This window comes from Littorina saxatilis, linkage group LG2, assembly GCF_037325665.1.
Source record: "Littorina saxatilis isolate snail1 linkage group LG2, US_GU_Lsax_2.0, whole genome shotgun sequence".
Classification (NCBI taxonomy): Eukaryota; Metazoa; Mollusca; class Gastropoda; order Littorinimorpha; family Littorinidae; genus Littorina; species Littorina saxatilis.
This window is the reverse complement of record NC_090246.1, coordinates 37973490-37990921: the sequence shown is the minus strand read 5'-3', so window position 1 is coordinate 37990921 and position 17432 is coordinate 37973490. Positions and strand designations below refer to the sequence as shown.

General features: G+C 40.2%; 1 long non-coding RNA gene across 1 annotated transcript; it reads right to left on the bottom strand.

Moving 5' to 3' along the window:
• Positions 1-14437: 14437 nt before the first annotated feature.
• LOC138958930 (uncharacterized) lies at positions 14438-17150 on the bottom strand. Its single transcript, XR_011453549.1, has 2 exons — positions 16257-17150; positions 14438-15860 (listed from the first exon to the last, which is right to left on the bottom strand). It is a non-coding gene; the product is annotated as an uncharacterized lncRNA (long non-coding RNA).
• Between the last annotated feature and the right edge of the window lie 282 nt (positions 17151-17432).

Here is a 17432-nt window from a genome sequence, read left to right as displayed (position 1 = left end):
ACATGTTTCCGAAAAAAGTAACATGTACAGTACCTACCTGAGGTGTAACTTATTTTCCCGATCAAAATTAGAAAAATACTACTCATGGTGGAAGGATTGACACTTACCTAAGGTTACGGAAAGTACGAATATCTGCATGTTGTTTTTCCGTCGTTTCCTTCACAGCGAATGAAACAACTGAACAATTATCCGGGGCGAGTCACTGTCAACGCAGATTTCGCTCGGTCAATACCAAAAAGTCGAGGCTCTAATTGTACCAGTGTTTAGCTTGAATGGTTTGCTTGAACAACGATGCATCAAAATGTGTACCATGGAACTCAAATATTCTAAAAATATTTAATTTGGCCGCAATCCTGATTGCCCTGATTATTGCAAATGGGCAAATGTAATGCGCAGTCGTGTTGGATGCGGTTTTACAGAGGTTCAAACCGGACGAGTAAGCGACTCATAAAGGAACTTTACAAACAAAAATCTCCATTCATCAATATTGTAGAGATAGCATTGTACTTGTGCTTGGCTTGACCGGGTCTCCACAGTCAGGGACACAGATGCACCAGAAGATACCAGCAGCTTTTTGTGCAAGTAATAGCCTTTTAAGACTCATATCAATGTGGTCCATTAGCATTGAAGCAGCTGGCAAAGATAGTTTTAAAATGAAAATGTTATATCGACGTTTGTGGCGTGTTTGTAGCGTTGAACGTTGACCGAAGTCAACCACAGCTAATGTACAGTTATTTGTTTGCGAGGCCTTAATTGATCTTAGATGACATAATTAAAGATACATTTTTTCTCGTGTAAGCAACCACCACAGATCTGTCCAAATGTGTTAAATTCAGCAGGCATATGTGATGTGTGTGTGTGTGTGTGTGTGTGTGTGTGTGTGTGTGTGTGTGTGTGTGTGTGTGTGTGTGTGTGTGTGTGTGTGAGTGTGTGTGTGTGTGTTCGGGTGGAAGCCGGACGCTTTGCTCACACGAAAAAGAATAGTAAGATCCGACTGTACTGGTACAAATAAAGGCGTAAAAAGACGGACTGTACAGTGGAACCCCCTATTAGGACCTTTCCAATTTAACCCCCACCCTCCTCCAAGCCTTTCAGACCCTGCTTTTTTTTTTTTAAATGTGTTCATATTATATTGTTTAGGTCTTCTTTTTCTTCCAATGCATACTCTTCACAAAAAGTTAAGGACCGGTCATGAAATGTTCACAATCTTTAAAATATACGCCAAAAATCAAGGGTTTGACAATTTGAGTGAAACGTCATTTTTTGGAATTAACAAAGGGGCAGTGAGTCTTGCTCTAAGAACATTTGTGGCAGGCAATGTTACTGTGTCATGCTAAACAGGCGGGAAAAGTGATGGTTTCTTTAAAAAGGGGGCAGTTTTCAAAGTCCTATGAAATCGGTGCAAGACATGCCAGGACAAAAACCAGTAATGCACGTTAACAACAGGGTTCCAGCCACGAAATGTGCTCACAAATTTGTGTTTGTAAAATGACACACTGACAAAATAAGGCAATGGAACAGCATGCCCCTATCACAAAAACGGAGCGACTTGGATAAGGCAAGGGCAGTTTGATGGCTTCAATATGTTGTTTCTGCCAGGCAAGTGGTTCAGCGTATTGCAGTGTCTCACTTCAACATCATCGGACTTCAAGCAATTGGCAGACCACATGCAGTCACCACAACAATGAAGGATCGCATCATCCAAAGGTCATGCAGCAAAAAAAGGTTACTGGAAGGGCAGCAGGTCATCGACCATGAGCTGCCACCACATACTGTTGTCAGTAATCAAAGTGTTACAAACTGCTTACACGCTTTCAACTTCAGTGAAAGACGCTCAGTCCGCAAACAACATTGACTGCCAAGTTCAGCCATCCAGCTGCCCACCGAGCCTGGTGCACTCAACATGTGAGGTGGTTACGTCATCGTAGAGCTCAGTTATTGTTTACAGGTGGGTCCTGCCTCTTCTTGGGTCCTGCTGATGGACGCATCAGAGTCTGGAGGCCTCGCAGAGAGCGCTTGGCAGATGGCGCTGTTCTAGAACGAAATCGCCGTAATTGAATGTTATAATAACGGAGCACCGAAATCGTTTGACGGGGGCTCTGTGATGGTCCGGGGAGAGATCATCTTACGTCGTAGGACATCTCACTACCGATTAGTGGGAGATTAACTAATGATCGCTGCCGGGATAAGATTTTGCAGTTTTTCGTTGTGAGAAATACTACTGTTGTGAATTTGAAATAAGAGGGTTGTCTAGAGTAACAAGCTCTAGCGTTGTCAGTTTTCGCTGGTATGTTTGACGTGACATTTTCTGGAGACAGTCCTCAGCTCTTCAATAAAACAATACAAAAACAGTTAGATCATTAATTTAAGCTTGTCATTTCTGTATTGCATGCGTTTGAAAAACTGTTTTTGAAGGGTATATGTGTAACTTTAATTTGTCATTCAGGGCAAGTTAAGCTTTGTCTGAATGAGAGATCAGTAAAGGAAAAGAAATAAACATTTGTCAGGAAAATCAGGTCACTGCCAAGTGCTCTCCCTCTCTCTCTTTCTCTCTCTAGCTCTCTAACTCTCGCTCGTACGCGCACAAACGCAGGCGCACCCATATACGCACACACACACACGCACGCACGAATGCACACACGCACGAATGCACACGCACGCACGCACGAATGCACACACACCTAGCGAGGGAGCTACAGTCAGACAGACAGACAAATAGCTCTCTAGCTCTCTCCCGCACGCGCACACACAGACACACACACGGACAGACACATACACACACACACACACACACACACACACACACACACACACACACACGCATATAACCGACAAGCACGAAGAAAATGATGAGTCAGGAGGCCTTTTTTGTTATCTTTATTTCAGTTATCACAGATAGCATTGCAAACCGCTTTTGGTGTGATATCAAAGAACATTTATTAAGAACTTTTTTTTAAACTTTACCATTTGATTTTGTTTCATTTTATTGTACTGGCCTTCGTACGACCTGATGTTGAAAACCGAAGCATTTCAAACCACGCGATGAATCATGAGGGGAATCAGTGACAGTTTCAGAAGTGTTAACGTTATGCAATGCCCTTTGATTGGGATTCTCTCCCTTGCATGTGGTTGTCCCACTGATCTAAGAAAAATAAATCCTTTTACTTATGTTTCGATCTGTGGGTTGTATTGTCAATGACATGGTTTGATGAAGATTCCGCTGATTGCAAAATGAAAATTACAAAAGAAATATCGCAGATTATTGACAGCAATCTGCACCGAGGCACGTTGAAAGATAGACTTTGAGACCTTTTTGAAAGCAGTTCGTGGAACGTCCAAAGATCGACTGACACAGTATCCTCTCCTCTAATACTTTCTAACACTTCAGGGATGACATCATTTCAGCACTTTCTCAATATACGAACTCCGGAAATAACTCTTTCTGTGTTTTTAGGGGCTGTGGAAAAGTTGTTCTGCTTGAAGGTGAGGCAACTGACCCTGACCTCATTGGGAATAATTACCAGAAGAGACAGGCCTTTTTAAAAAGTGGTGTACCATATGTAGCAAAGGTTCGTGTTAAGATTAACTGGCATGTGTATGGTTCAAAACACACGAGATGTCGGATTCAAGTTTATCTTCAGAACAAAAGGCAGTCATACAAGGGGTGAGATTAGTCTAAATGTAATAACCATAACAAAAAAGTTTTCTTTTTCTTATAACTGAGGAGCATTGGCAACAGGAAAAGACAGCGGTCAAAACTTTTCATTAACAGCGGCTCCTAAAACTTGGACAAGCCAAGCCTCTTCAAAAGGAACATGGGAGACAACTTCCTTCGAACTGTTGCCACGAGGGAAACAACTCCGTCATCCCATCACACCTACTTACAAGTTAAAGGTGTACTATCTGAGGAGCCAATTTGAGAAGTTTTCTGGCGGATTTGACCTTCCAATGTTAAAGGGACTTTCGCCGTGCTGTTATTGTACCCACAGAGTGATTGTACCCCTGGAATAATTTGCTAGAAATGCTTCGTACGTAGCTATGCTAATTAGTTAAGTGAATTTTAATCTGCAAGCAGTTGTCTTCAGGGATCAAGACTTTCGTTCGTTGTCATATTTTGTGTTATCCTGCTGGGTACGCATTCGTTGAAGCAGATAAAAACCGCTGGATTCCGGAATTCTAGCTAACGCATACGGCGGATTCCGCGCTGCCGTTATAGGGCTAAACCCAGTACACAGCGTAAACTGAAACACACTGTCTATTGCAGAATGTATGACGTCAGTCTCGAAAGACTACCCAACACAGTTTTTAGATTTGAAAATTATAACGCTCAAACACTAATTCTAAGGTATTCCTCGTGTTTATTGTCATGTATTCAAACCCGAAACCGAACTCTGCAGCTGTTAGTGTGATTTTTAATCTGTAACTCTAGCAACAGATCGTGAAATACGAGCTCCTCTCTCTCAGAGGCAAAAAGTTCGACAGAAATCAAAACAGAGACAGCAGCAGCAGAAGTGGAGAAATACCAGCCCACTGTCACACACACACACACACACACCAGGGGCGGATTATGGGGGTGGTTACAGGGGTTCCGGCTGTAAAAATAAAAAAATAAAAAAAAATAAAAGTTTGTGAATGTTGTTGTTTCTGTCTGTAAAGCCGGGGGAAGTGTTAATTGTTTAATCAGTATCATTTTGTTACAGTTTTAACCGCCACTCCCATGCGACATGTCTTTCTTCTAACCATACTATATGATGTCGGGAGCAGATATCATGGAAGATAAATTGCCATTATTTAGTACTAACTTTAAAAGAAATAATGAGTGGCTGCTGACACCAGTTGATCATGTTTAAAATCAAGGATAAGCCACAAATTGTTTATAAGATAGCTAAAATTCTTCAGCTTCAGGGGGGCTTTGCCCCCCAGACCCCCCACGGTACCCCACCTCTACCGACCCCTGGACTCCAGATTTTAACAACCCCACCCCCACTCCCCTCGGGCTTAACTGCTCCGCCCCTGCACACACACACACACATGATTGCCTTATTTTTAAGTGTATAATGAACCATGCTGACCATTAACTGAAATAATCGATTCGATTCAATTTATCACAGAGCAGCGATAACTGTACATGTACGCAAAATCTGTATGATTGTAGAAATAATAACGTTTCCCCGAGAGAGAAAAAAAAACCTCTTCATATTGCTTAAACATCTTTTAAATTCACAATTAAAGGAAAACATGAAGGATTTTTTTTTAACAATTCGGGGTCTATATGTCAACACTATGGCATTCCGTTTGTCAAATAATTATTTGAATACTTTTTCATGTTTTTTTCACCAGTTTTAGCTAAATAATCATTATTTAGAAGCTCATGTGCTAAATAAGTAATTGTTTATAAACAATGTAAAACAATTCTAAATAATTTTTTATTTACGTAAACCATTCATTATTTACCTAAACAATTCATTGTTTACGTAAATAATTCATTGTTTACGTAAATAATGATTTATTTACGTAAACAATATATTATTTAGACTTATATTACATTGTTTATAAACAATCAGCAATGTTTCTAAATAAATCATTATTTACGTAAACAATGAATTATTTACGTAAATAATTCATTGTTTACGTAAATAATGATTTATTTACGTAAACAATATATTATTTAGACTTATATTACATTGTTTATAAACAATGAGCAATGTTTCTAAATAAATCATTATTTACGTAAACAATGAATTATTTACGTAAACAATTCATTGTTTAGGGAAAGCAGTTTTCATTATTTAGGGGAATCAAGAATTGACTTCTAAGCTTCATTTTTTTTCTTTGTGTATATACTATAATTCAATACAAGGTATCTCCAAACATTATTTATCAGAAAATGTTCGTAAATTTGTTTATTTTACAAGCTGAAATTGCCGTACGAAAAGAACTGAATGCGAAAACAAACAAAAGGTCAAGGTCATGACCGGGAGTGTTTAGTGTTTGCATTCTCTCCCTGGAAGTTGTTGAAAAAAAGTTTTCCGTCCTAAGTGTTCTGTTCTGTCTCAACAAAAACTGTTTGTTTCTCTTTCCATTTCTCTTACTGCATGATTAAACTTTTTGTTATCTGTAGGTTACACAACACACCACAACTTGGTATGAGCTCTGACGCGATGACGTCACACAGTCGTGTGCAGAGTTGTCCGGCCTTGCCCCATGCATTCCGGCGGAACTCGCGAGAAGGCAACACGCGAAATCTGCACTCTGAATCTCTCGCATTTATCGACATGGTCTCTAGTTGTAGTGTTAAACATTGCCATAACAGACAAGATAGAGATAGGGACAGAAGATTCTTTTCTTTGTTGTCAACGGAAAGGGCAAAGAGACAAGGGATTTGACTGCACGACGCCGGCGAGAATGGTTGGCACAGCTTCAGCTGAAGAATTTCAACTTTGAATCAACAGCTAGGAGATCTATTACGTGTGCTCTGATCATTTTGTCAATGGTAAGTACTCATGCTTTTGTTCACCTGCCTTGGTTAGTCTGTGTTTGATGCAAGCTGTGTTGTAATGGTAGTGTGCGGACAGTCGGTCAGTCCTGCACCGAGTGCAGTCTATGACTGAGTGAGTCAGTCTTACACTTACTCTCAGTGTAACAACTTATCATGGTTGCCCAAAACCATGACTTGTGAGAATGCCATATGTGTGAAATACTTGGATTTGATAATCAGAATTTATTTGAACACTAAATGGTCATTGTTGATACAACTTCATAGTTCAGTTTTAAAGGGTAGATCTGTGTCGAGATTTACTCATTCATTTTGTTTGGGCGACTTATTTTTAAAATAACTCCCAATCCATAATTTACAATACATTTGCCTTTGATTTTTTCTGCAGGGCAACCATCTGTGGGAAGTAAACAGTCCGAGCTGGACACCTACTTTGAAACTTGGGTATGGTGCAGGGACACAGCCTGACAGCCAACAAGGACAGTACCAGAGACTCAAGGACTGAAGGAGAGGAAGAAGCTTGTGGGGAGTGAGTCAACTCCTTGTCCTTCTCACCCTAATTTAGCAGAGGATGCTGGTGATGGCGACGGTGAAGGTACTTCGGATACAGCAGAACTGGCTGCTCCTCTTCCCGAGAGAGGTGACTGTGGCGGTACTTATTGCCAGACTGAAACCTATGACAATTTTGCCTGGATTTCTAAAGATGAAGAAAAGCAGCTACGGGATGAACTTAACAGGCTGGTGCTAGAAACTCGGGAACTTAAAGACGAACTTGCCAAGAAAAAAATGACACTTGAATCTTTGAGGGACAATGACGATACTGTACGATATTTTACTGGGATTTCTAATTTCTTCACACTTGTTACATTATTTGATTTTCAATCAATCAATCAATCAATCAATGAGGCTTATATCGCGCATATTCCGTGGGTACAGTTCTAGGCGCTCTGCAGTGATGCCGTGTGAGATGAAATTTTATACGGCCAGTAGATTGCAGCCATTTCGGCGCATATTTACCTTTCACGGCCTATTATTCCAAGTCACACGGGTATAGGTAGACAATTATTAAATGTGCCTAAGGCCAAAAAAAAAAAATGCTTTGGTTACGGTTTCCCGACCGACCCTAACTTTTTGGGCCGACCCTAAACTTTTTTTTTGGTCCTAAAGCTAAAAATAAAATGAACCAAACACATACATACACACAAAAAAAACACACACACACACAAAAACCCACCGAAAACGACAACACCACGGCACAGAGAAAACATCGATCGCCGGCGAGCAGACAACAACAAGCCCGACAAGGGACACCACTCCGCTTTTTACAACTCCCATATCCAAGGGAAGTCAGTCTCGTGCGTTCGTTCGTTGCGCGAACGTAAAAAGATGTCGTCTGCATTTGCAATCGTATTCGGAAAGTGCGTTCATATCGAACAAACACGACTGATAAGTCGGTACTCGAAGAGTGCAACCTTGGTGGACATTTTTCATGATTTTCATCCAACTTTGGACGGCAAACTGTTCGGGATAAAATGTGTTGGGTCGACGAAAATAAGTGCCGAGCCCGAAGACTCTTTCGAACTGGACTTTGGCATGACTCTCGAAAACTATTTTTATCATTTCAAGAGGGACCAACCAAAAAAAAAAAAGTTTAATCGACCTACCTACCCTATTTTTTTTGGCCATGAAACCGTAACCAAAGCATTTTTTTTTTTTGGCCTAAGCAATTTTGCCAGGAAAGACCCTTTTGTCAATCGTGGGATCTTTAACGTGCACACCCAATGTAGTGTACAAGGGGGGGGGGGGGGGAGTTCGGACACCGAAGAGAGTCTGCACACAAAGTTGACTCTGAAATAAATTTCCGCCGAACCTGGGATCGAACTCGCGCTGACAACGGCCAACTGAATACAAATCCAGCACGCTACCAACTGAGCTATATCCCCGATTTTCTTGCATCGCATTTGCCAACACACTCGCGCAGAGCACTGACACAGTTTCAAGCTCTCATTCATGCATATATACGCCTTAACACACCTCTGCAACACCTGGCATACATCTTTTCTGTGTCAAGAACATCTGCCAGCAAAGTTTTTCACGAGACTGTGCATATCATGTACCACTACCACAGACTGCAGCCACTTGTTTTCTGGCCAGACAGGCAAAGTATAAAGACAAGTATACCGCCACAGTTCCTTCCCTATCCATGGAACAGAGTAGTGTCCATTATTGACTGTTTTGAAATATATTCATTGAGAGACCCTCCAGTGTTGATGCTATAGCGCTAGTGCACTCACCTGGTCTAACTACAAGCACAACAATACAATTAATATGGTGCGCCAAATTGATATTACTATCGTTAACTGTTATGTAGAGTTTCGAAACTATCGTTATCTGTTATATAGACTGAAACTCTATATAACAGCTAACGATAGTTTTATCAAAAGCGCGTTGGTATCGTTCCCAAATGGGAAAACCCTGAAATGCCATTGCAAAACTGTCTTTTTGCTACGAAATGTACATTTTATTTTTAACTAGAAACATAATTTAAAAAACTACAACATTATTTAGTTAGTGACCGTTCTTCTGTTGTCGTCTTCTCAAATCATTGTTGAGTTTGTTTAATATTAGCTTTATCATTTGTACTTTCGGCCGTACCGTTTTTCACGTGTGCGGTTTGAAGACGGTAGGCCTACTGAATATTCGCGGAAAAGACCATGACGCATTACACAAAACAGTGGGGTTTTTTCAAAACAAACACAAAACAACGTGTTTCCCGAGTGACATCCCCCAAGGCGCGTTTTGGAAAACACTGCATGCTTTCGCATCGTGTACCGTTGCCCACTGCATGCATGCCAGCCGTATGTGTACAAACTGACCCGCACACAGCGCGGTAGCTAGAACGGGTCAAGCTGACACTGACCAATATTTCTGTGAAAACAGGAAGCGTCCTAGCTGTAATGAAGATTTGATTACTTGATTAAACGAAGCAGCGAAATGATGGACTTATCAGACGACAGTTAGTTGAATATGATCTACCAGGGATCGCGCTAGCTTTTTAAAAAACGCGTAAGTCATACGCAACGAAACGAAAAAAACGCGTCACGGACCAATATTTTTGTGTACTACGAAAACACGTACAGACACAAACAAAACACGCACGAAAGACTTAAAGACACTCCTTACCTAAATACGGCGAGTTTTCCTGTCGAACTCCGCGCACGCCTGTCGAATAACACCCCTGCTGTCTCCAACCTTCGGGCCTTGCGAGTTTGTTTCCCGCTCTAATACGACTAGACACACTTTCCGCCTTTTGGAAGCGCGAGATGGGAGAGCAGCTAATGTCTGTTTCATTATCCGACAAGACATTATCTGGTAATACCCTCGTTACGTTCGTTTGCGATACTTCGATGCAAAAAGAAACGGACTTTAGTTTTGACGCGCAGATTTCATGTGTGTCGTCACTTCTCGAGCCCTATAGTCAGTTTCAGGATCGGGTGATTATTAAGTCAGAGCAAAAGCGCTGCGTGAAGACAAGAAAAAGTTACAATATTTTTGCGTATGGCTTACGCGGCGCGGCGAAAAAAACGCGCCAACGACTTTTAAAATGCGTCAAATACGCAAAAATCGTGCGTAAACGCGATCCCTGATCTACTAAATCATGTTGTAGTAATTTAGTGCAAATTCGCTCGAACCAGAGACATGTCTCTGCTCGAACGAAACGTTCAGCAGCCATTTTGCCGGCATCAAAACATCCGACCACGCCATCGCTATTTTTAGAAACTCTATATAACAGTTAACGATAGTAATATCACTTGCGCGCACCATGCCGCCGTTTTGCGAAACCCTCGTTATCTGTTATTCATAGTTTTAGCAATAGCGCGCACAAACGCGCTATTGATATATTATAACTCTAAATAACAGTTAACGATAGTTTCGAAACTCTATTTAACAGTTAACGATAGTTTTGAAACTCTATATAACAGATAACGATAGTTTCAAAACTCTATATAACAGTTAACGATAGTTTCAAAACTCTATTTAACAGTTAACGATAGTTTTGAAACTATATAACAGATAACGATAGTTTTGAAACTCTATATATAAGTATAACAGTTAACGATAGTTTTAAAACCCTGTATAACTGTTAACGATAGTAATACCAATTTTGTGCACCATAAATTAAATACCTAATATCAATTACACCTCAAGGCCATATTTCTTTTATTTCTAAAGGGTGGGGTGGGCTTTCAAGTGACAAGCACATCACTGCAAATAGTGGGTATCTAGACAATATTGTACAAAATGATGTCATTTTGGCCGACAGGGGATTTGACATTAATGAACTAGTGGCTATGAGAGGTGCACAAGTGAAAATCCCTGCCTTTACAAGAAAGAAGAGTCATCTTACAGCTTATGAGATAGTCAACACGCAAACTAGCTAATCTGAGAATTTATGTTGAGCGAGTTATCGGTATTCTTTGGGGAAAGTACACAATTTTGAACTCTGATATTCTGACTGATCTTTTGTTTGCAAGGGAAGAGGAAGAAGTGGTAACACTGGACAAAATAGTCACTTTATCATCTGGGCTTGTCAATGTTTGCACAGCCTAGTGTTCAAACTGAAGGCATTGTTTAGACTAAAGAATATGTTAATTAAACTCCAGGGGTGTCGTTTGGATCGGCCCTTCGGCGAATCGCCGATTTTTTTTTTTACTTTGGCCGAAACTTTCATGTACTTATCGGCCAAATGTCCGAAGAGTATTCGTCTGAATCGGCCAAGGTTTGTCCGGGTTTTTTATTGGTCAGGCTTTTGGGCGGGGATATAGCTCAGTTGGTAGCGCACTGGATTTGCATTCAGTTGGCCGCTGTCAGCGTGAGTTCGATCCCAGGTTCGGCGGAAATTTATTTCAGAGTCAACTTTGTGTGCAGACTCTCTTCGGTGTCCGAACTCCCCCCCCCCCCCCCCCCCCCCGTGTACACTACATTGGGTGTGCACGTTAAAGATCCCACGATTGACAAAAGGGTCTTTCCTGGCAAAATTGCTTAGGCACAGCCGGTTAATAATTGTCTACTCCCGCAGTGGGGCACTGCGGTTATGAAATTAAAGGCCCCTACTGTTTTTGGAACCGCAGGAGCTTTCTAGTTTGCTGTTAGGTAGATTTTTGGTTCCTCTTTCATGTCATGCTCTCTTTTTCTTCATGAATTCTTTTCTTTTTTCTGCCTTCTTGCTCATTCACCTGTATTTTTTCCAAAAATCTCTTCTCTTGTCGCTTGTCTCGCGATTCATGTATAGTTTAATCTGTTAGTGTTCTGATGTAAGTCCAGCAGTAGATAGGTTAAGCCTATTTTAACATACTGGAAACTGGTAATCTTCCAGTAGGTATTAATTTAGTTTTACTAAAGCCTGCTGGGACACAAATAATGGGTTAGTGCACTTGTAAACAGGAATCGCTTGACAAGTGGCCCCCTTCATCCCCCCCTTCCTCGTCCTGATATGGCTCTACGTAGTCGGCTGGACGTTAAGCAACAAATAAACAAACAAATAATTGTCTACCTATACCCGTGTGACTTGGAATAATAGGCCGTGAAAGGTAAATATGCGCCGAAATGGCTGCAATTACTGGCCGTATAAAATTTCATCTCACACGGCATTACTGCAGAGCGCCTAGAACTGTACCCACGGAATATGCGCGATATAAGCGTCATTGATTGATTGATTGATTGATTGATAAAACTGCTGCCGATGTACTTAGACAACTGACTGGCGTTTATTTTCTTCGTGAATACCAAGAACGAAACATCAGTGTTTTGAGCGCAAGCCATTGACAAAAACTATAGCTGCCAGAGTGGTTTCGACAAGGGAAACCACACTTTCTGCGGACCGCTCAGGCTCAGCGTTTGCGTTCGCCGAACATCATGTCGCAACCAAAAAAGAAGAAAAAAACTCAATTGATCAGTGGCCACGGTGTGCTACCCTTCGCCAAGGTAGGTGCTTCTGAAAAAAATAACAGCAACACCGCGAACGTGGACAGTGTGAGTGATAGGGGTAGTGTTGTCGAGTCGATGGAAGCAGACGACACAAGCTTAGCAGACGACAGTCACATTCACCGGCGTATCGACATCTGCTGAGATTGAAAAGCGACATCCAAATCGTGGTTTTCAAGCAAATTGGCTCACCCTAGGCCTACACCCATGGCTTAGCTATGAGGGTGGGTCCATGTTTTGCAAACTGTGCAAGAACGGTGGATGTAAAAATATTTTCACCAGGGGAGGTTGCCAAAATTTCAGCATTAACTGACCACCTCGCTAGCAAAGACCATGCCAGATCCATAGATGTGCTCGTGTATCAGGAAACCTTCAAAACAATGGATAAAATCACAATGTTATGTGACGGTGTCAGAGTGTGTTTATGTTTTATTGGTGTTTCACCAGTCATATTTCCAACTGAAAGGCTTGTCAAGATTGGAAGAGTTTTATTGTTTTACTTTCAAAACATTAAAGTTAAAGGTTTGAAAAAGTTTTAAAGAATTGGTGTCTTTGTGTTTTACTTAAATCAACAAAGCTGATTGTTTCAGTTGCAGTATGCAACATATGTTCTGTGTTCCTAAGACAATGATTACCTCTTGTGCTTCAATGTTGCGGTGACTTTCGATGAGCCAAAATAATGGCCGAAATTTTTTCAAAATGTCCTAAAGCATTCTGACAGTTTTGGCCAAATGTCCCAACATAAAAATGTCTAGCAACACCCCTGAACTGTGGTGTCTTGTATCTGATTCTGATGTCTCTCATGAGCAGTAGCAATAGTCTTTCTGTTATTATGTTTTCACTGGACGGAATCTTGAATTTGAAGATAAAGGCATTGTTTAAAGAATGTGTTAATTAAACTGTGGTGTATTGTATCTAATTCTGATGCAGGTGTCTCACATGAGCAGTAGCAACAGTTTTTGACTCACATGCGAAGCAAAAGTGAGTCTATGTACTCACCCGAGTCGTCCGTCCGTCCGTCCGTCCGTCCGTCCGTCCGTCCGTCCGTCCGTCCGTCCGTCCGGAAAACTTTAACGTTGGATATTTCTTGGACACTATTCAGTCTATCAGTACCAAATTTGGCAAGATGGTGTATGATGACAAGGCCCCAAAAAACATACATAGCATCTTGACCTTGCTTCAAGGTCAAGGTCGCAGGGGCCATAAATGTTGCCTAAAAAACAGCTATTTTTCCCATTTTTCCCATTTTCTCTGAAGTTTTTGAGATTCAATACCTCACCTATATATGATATATAGGGCAAAGTAAGCCCCATCTTTTGATACCAGTTTGGTTTACCTTGCTTCAAGGTCAAGGTCACAGGAGCTCTTCAAAGTTGGATTGTATACATATTTTGAAGTGACCTTGACCCTGAACTATGGAAGATAACTGTTTCAAACTTAAAAATTATGTGGGGCACATGTTATGCTTTCATCATGAGACACATTTGGTCACATATGATCAAGGTCAAGGTCACTTTGACCCTTATGAAATGTGACCAAAATAAGGTAGTGAACCACTAAAAGTAACCATATCTCATGGTAGAAAGAGCCAATAAGCACCATTGTACTTCCTATGTCTTGAATTAACAGCTTTGTGTTGCATGACCTTGGATGACCTTGACCTTGTTGGTAGGAAAAATGTGTAAAGCAGTTCTTAGTGTATGATGTCATTGCTGTAAAGGTCAAGGTCAAGCATGTGAGTCGTATGGGCTTTGCCCTTCTTGTTCTGTTATGTTTTCACTGGATGGAATCTTGAATTTGAATACACATACATGTATCATGTGTATATGATCTGACCTGCTGCTATTTCCTTCCATTTCAAATTCAAGAGCAGATTTCACTCTTTCTATCACACACACACACACACACACACACACACACACACACACACACACCACATTAACATACACTTTGAAATCATTTTGCATAAATGTGACATGTATTGACACAACTGACAAAGGTTGAATTATGCTGATTAACCTCAAAATAGCTCTACACAGGAAACAAGATAAGGAGCATTGCAAAATTGAAATGCGAGCACACATTTAAACTACCAATAACATGCAACTTCAAGCAACACTGAACATACCACTACCAGTATTGCAGGTATCAAGCCAAAGTGAAGAGAAGAACACTTTCACTAAATGTTCAAAATTGAAATAACATACTGTGGGCATGTGAGTCATTAACTATTCATTATGATAAATAGACCTGTGCGCTTTTTTGCAGAAATAAGTGTGTTCAATTTTGTTGTCATCAAAACAGAACTAGTTGATAATAGAAACTAACTTTCAGTTCCACTGCCAATTTAAACACTGTATTACTTGACTGTACTGATGCAGAACTACGCTGGACCACACACTCTTATTTGTTCCCTAAATCAAGCAGCCAATCCGTGTCACTGGAAACATTGAACAAGGAGAATGAACAATATACCTGGCTGAATAAGTTGATAATCAAACTGCTCATGATTCTTTGTTATTCACAGCAGTGGATGTAAAACAATCACAAAATAATGTCCTGTATGCATCATAATTTATACTTGTAGCACTTGACTTTGTATTGTGGTCGGTGATCCTAAACAAAATGTATGCCTACATCTGTGCATGATTTTACTTTAAGAATAAAATGAAACAAGAATGGAACAATTAATGACTTCTCTGTGAGTGTGAACTGTGATTTAAAACATTACATGCCCTCTTTTTTCTCCCTCTTTACTACTGGCCACTTTCTGTGTGTACAGTCATACATGATGTTTGTTTTCCCACACACATGAGCAAGCGAGTCTGGCATTGTCACTGTTTCTTGCTGCGTTTCACGGCTTGTGTTTGCAGCTGCTCCTGGTTCACATCCACTGCTTGTAGAGGCTCAGCTTCTCTGTCCAGCCAGTTTCCAACTAGCTCTGGAAAAACTGCGAGTCTGAACACTTTCAAAGCTTTCTCCACACACATTGCCCAAAAATCACAGTCAGGCAATACTCAGACAATAACTTTATCCACAGTAGTCCACACCATGAAATCGCAGTAGGAGGAACTGGTCATAACAATCTGGCACTGTACCGGTACTTGACTATTTAACTTTTAAGTATGGGTGGTCCTTGCGCAGACAAAGCATCCCCTCACTGTTAGATTCCAAACAGAAATGGCGGTCTGTCACACACACTCAACAGCTGACTCCTTGAAGGTGAAGGGACGTGTGTGCAGGTTTCTCCAACTCCGGCCATGCAGGTTTCTCCAACTCCGGCCATGCAGGTACAGTGTGCTGACAGTATGTTGCCATCAAAAGTGGCGATGGTCCAAGGAGAAAGTGCTGGTTCATTAAGGCGTTGTGAATGAAGAACCTGAAACATAAATTGAAGATCGCACAAATCAGCATTCAGCTAGGTCAATCGAATGAATATAACTCTAAGACGCACATAATGTCAATGTGCTTTACAACATTAACAATGAAAAGTAAACAACAGATTTTTAACTGAATATGAACATGAAGCTCATTATAATTATATATTGTTATAAATATAATATTTTGCAAGCTATTTCAAAATATAAATATATTCAAGACTATCTACAGCTTTTGTCGTAGTCCAGAATACATTAAGTAAAGCGAAGAATATATTAAAGACAAAGCCTCAACACAATATCCTGAACTGCAACTTACAAGTGAAATCTGCAACACAAGACAGAGAACACTCACGTTCATTCATTATTATATTTATAAACTGAAAGCACATTCTTACCTTTGCAGAAATGACAGAGTTTTGACAGCCATCAGGGCTGTAGCGCTTGACATCCCTCACCCAGCCAGAGACAAAAAGTCGGTAGGAATCGAAACGTTTGTAAGCTTTCAGCAACATGCACTCTTCTCAGTTCTTGCCAAGCACAAAATAATTTACGATGTTGATGTAACTCAGCTCTGGCAGATCGTCCGGATTTGCTGACCAGCACCTGGTTGGAATGTCATACGGATCATTCCCATCACTCTCCAAAATCTTCTGATGGTATCGCCGCCTCTCCTCTGGTAACAATCGCTCAGAATATGTTCGCTTCTTGCCCGGTCGCTGTTTCTCCATCTTGCTTTCAAGGCAAGGGAAGTCACTCCAGGAGGCATTGTTTCCCGTTTTTCAACGGTTCACAGCTGTTTTTACTTTTCTCTTTGAAATGAAACGATGAAAGGAAGAGAAATGGAAAGACAGGCATGTTGTTGGGACATAAACAGAACAGAGAACATAAGGGGAAAATACTGTGTTTCAACAACTTCAAGCAAGAAAATGCAAACACTAAACACTCCCGGCAGAGAAAACCCTTAATTGACCTTGACCTTTGACTGTGTTTGAGATCAGTTATTTTCGTACTCGGCTTGTAAAATAAACAAAATAATATCCAAACAACAGCTATTTTAAGATAAGAGTGTGTGGAGAGACCTTGTATTCAATTATAGTAATCACTGAAAGACATAAAACTTAGTTCAGAAGCGAATCCTAGAAACCCCTAAATAATGGAAAATGTCTTGGCTAAACAATTCATTGTTTACGTAAACAATGAATTGTTTACGTAAATAATTCATTGTTTACGTAAATAATGATTTATTTAGAAACATTGCTGATTGTTTATAAACAATGTATTATAAGTCTAAATAATATATTGTTTACGTAAATAAATCATTATTTACGTAAACAATGAATTATTTACGTAAACAATGAATTATTTACGTAAATAATTCATTGTTTACGTAAATAATGATTTATTTAGAAACATTGCTGATTGTTTATAAACAATGTAATATAAGTCTAAATAATATATTGTTTACGTAAATAAATCATTATTTACGTAAACAATGAATTATTTACGTAAACAATGAATTGTTTAGGTAAATAATGAATGGTTTACGTAAATAAAAAATTATTTAGAATTGT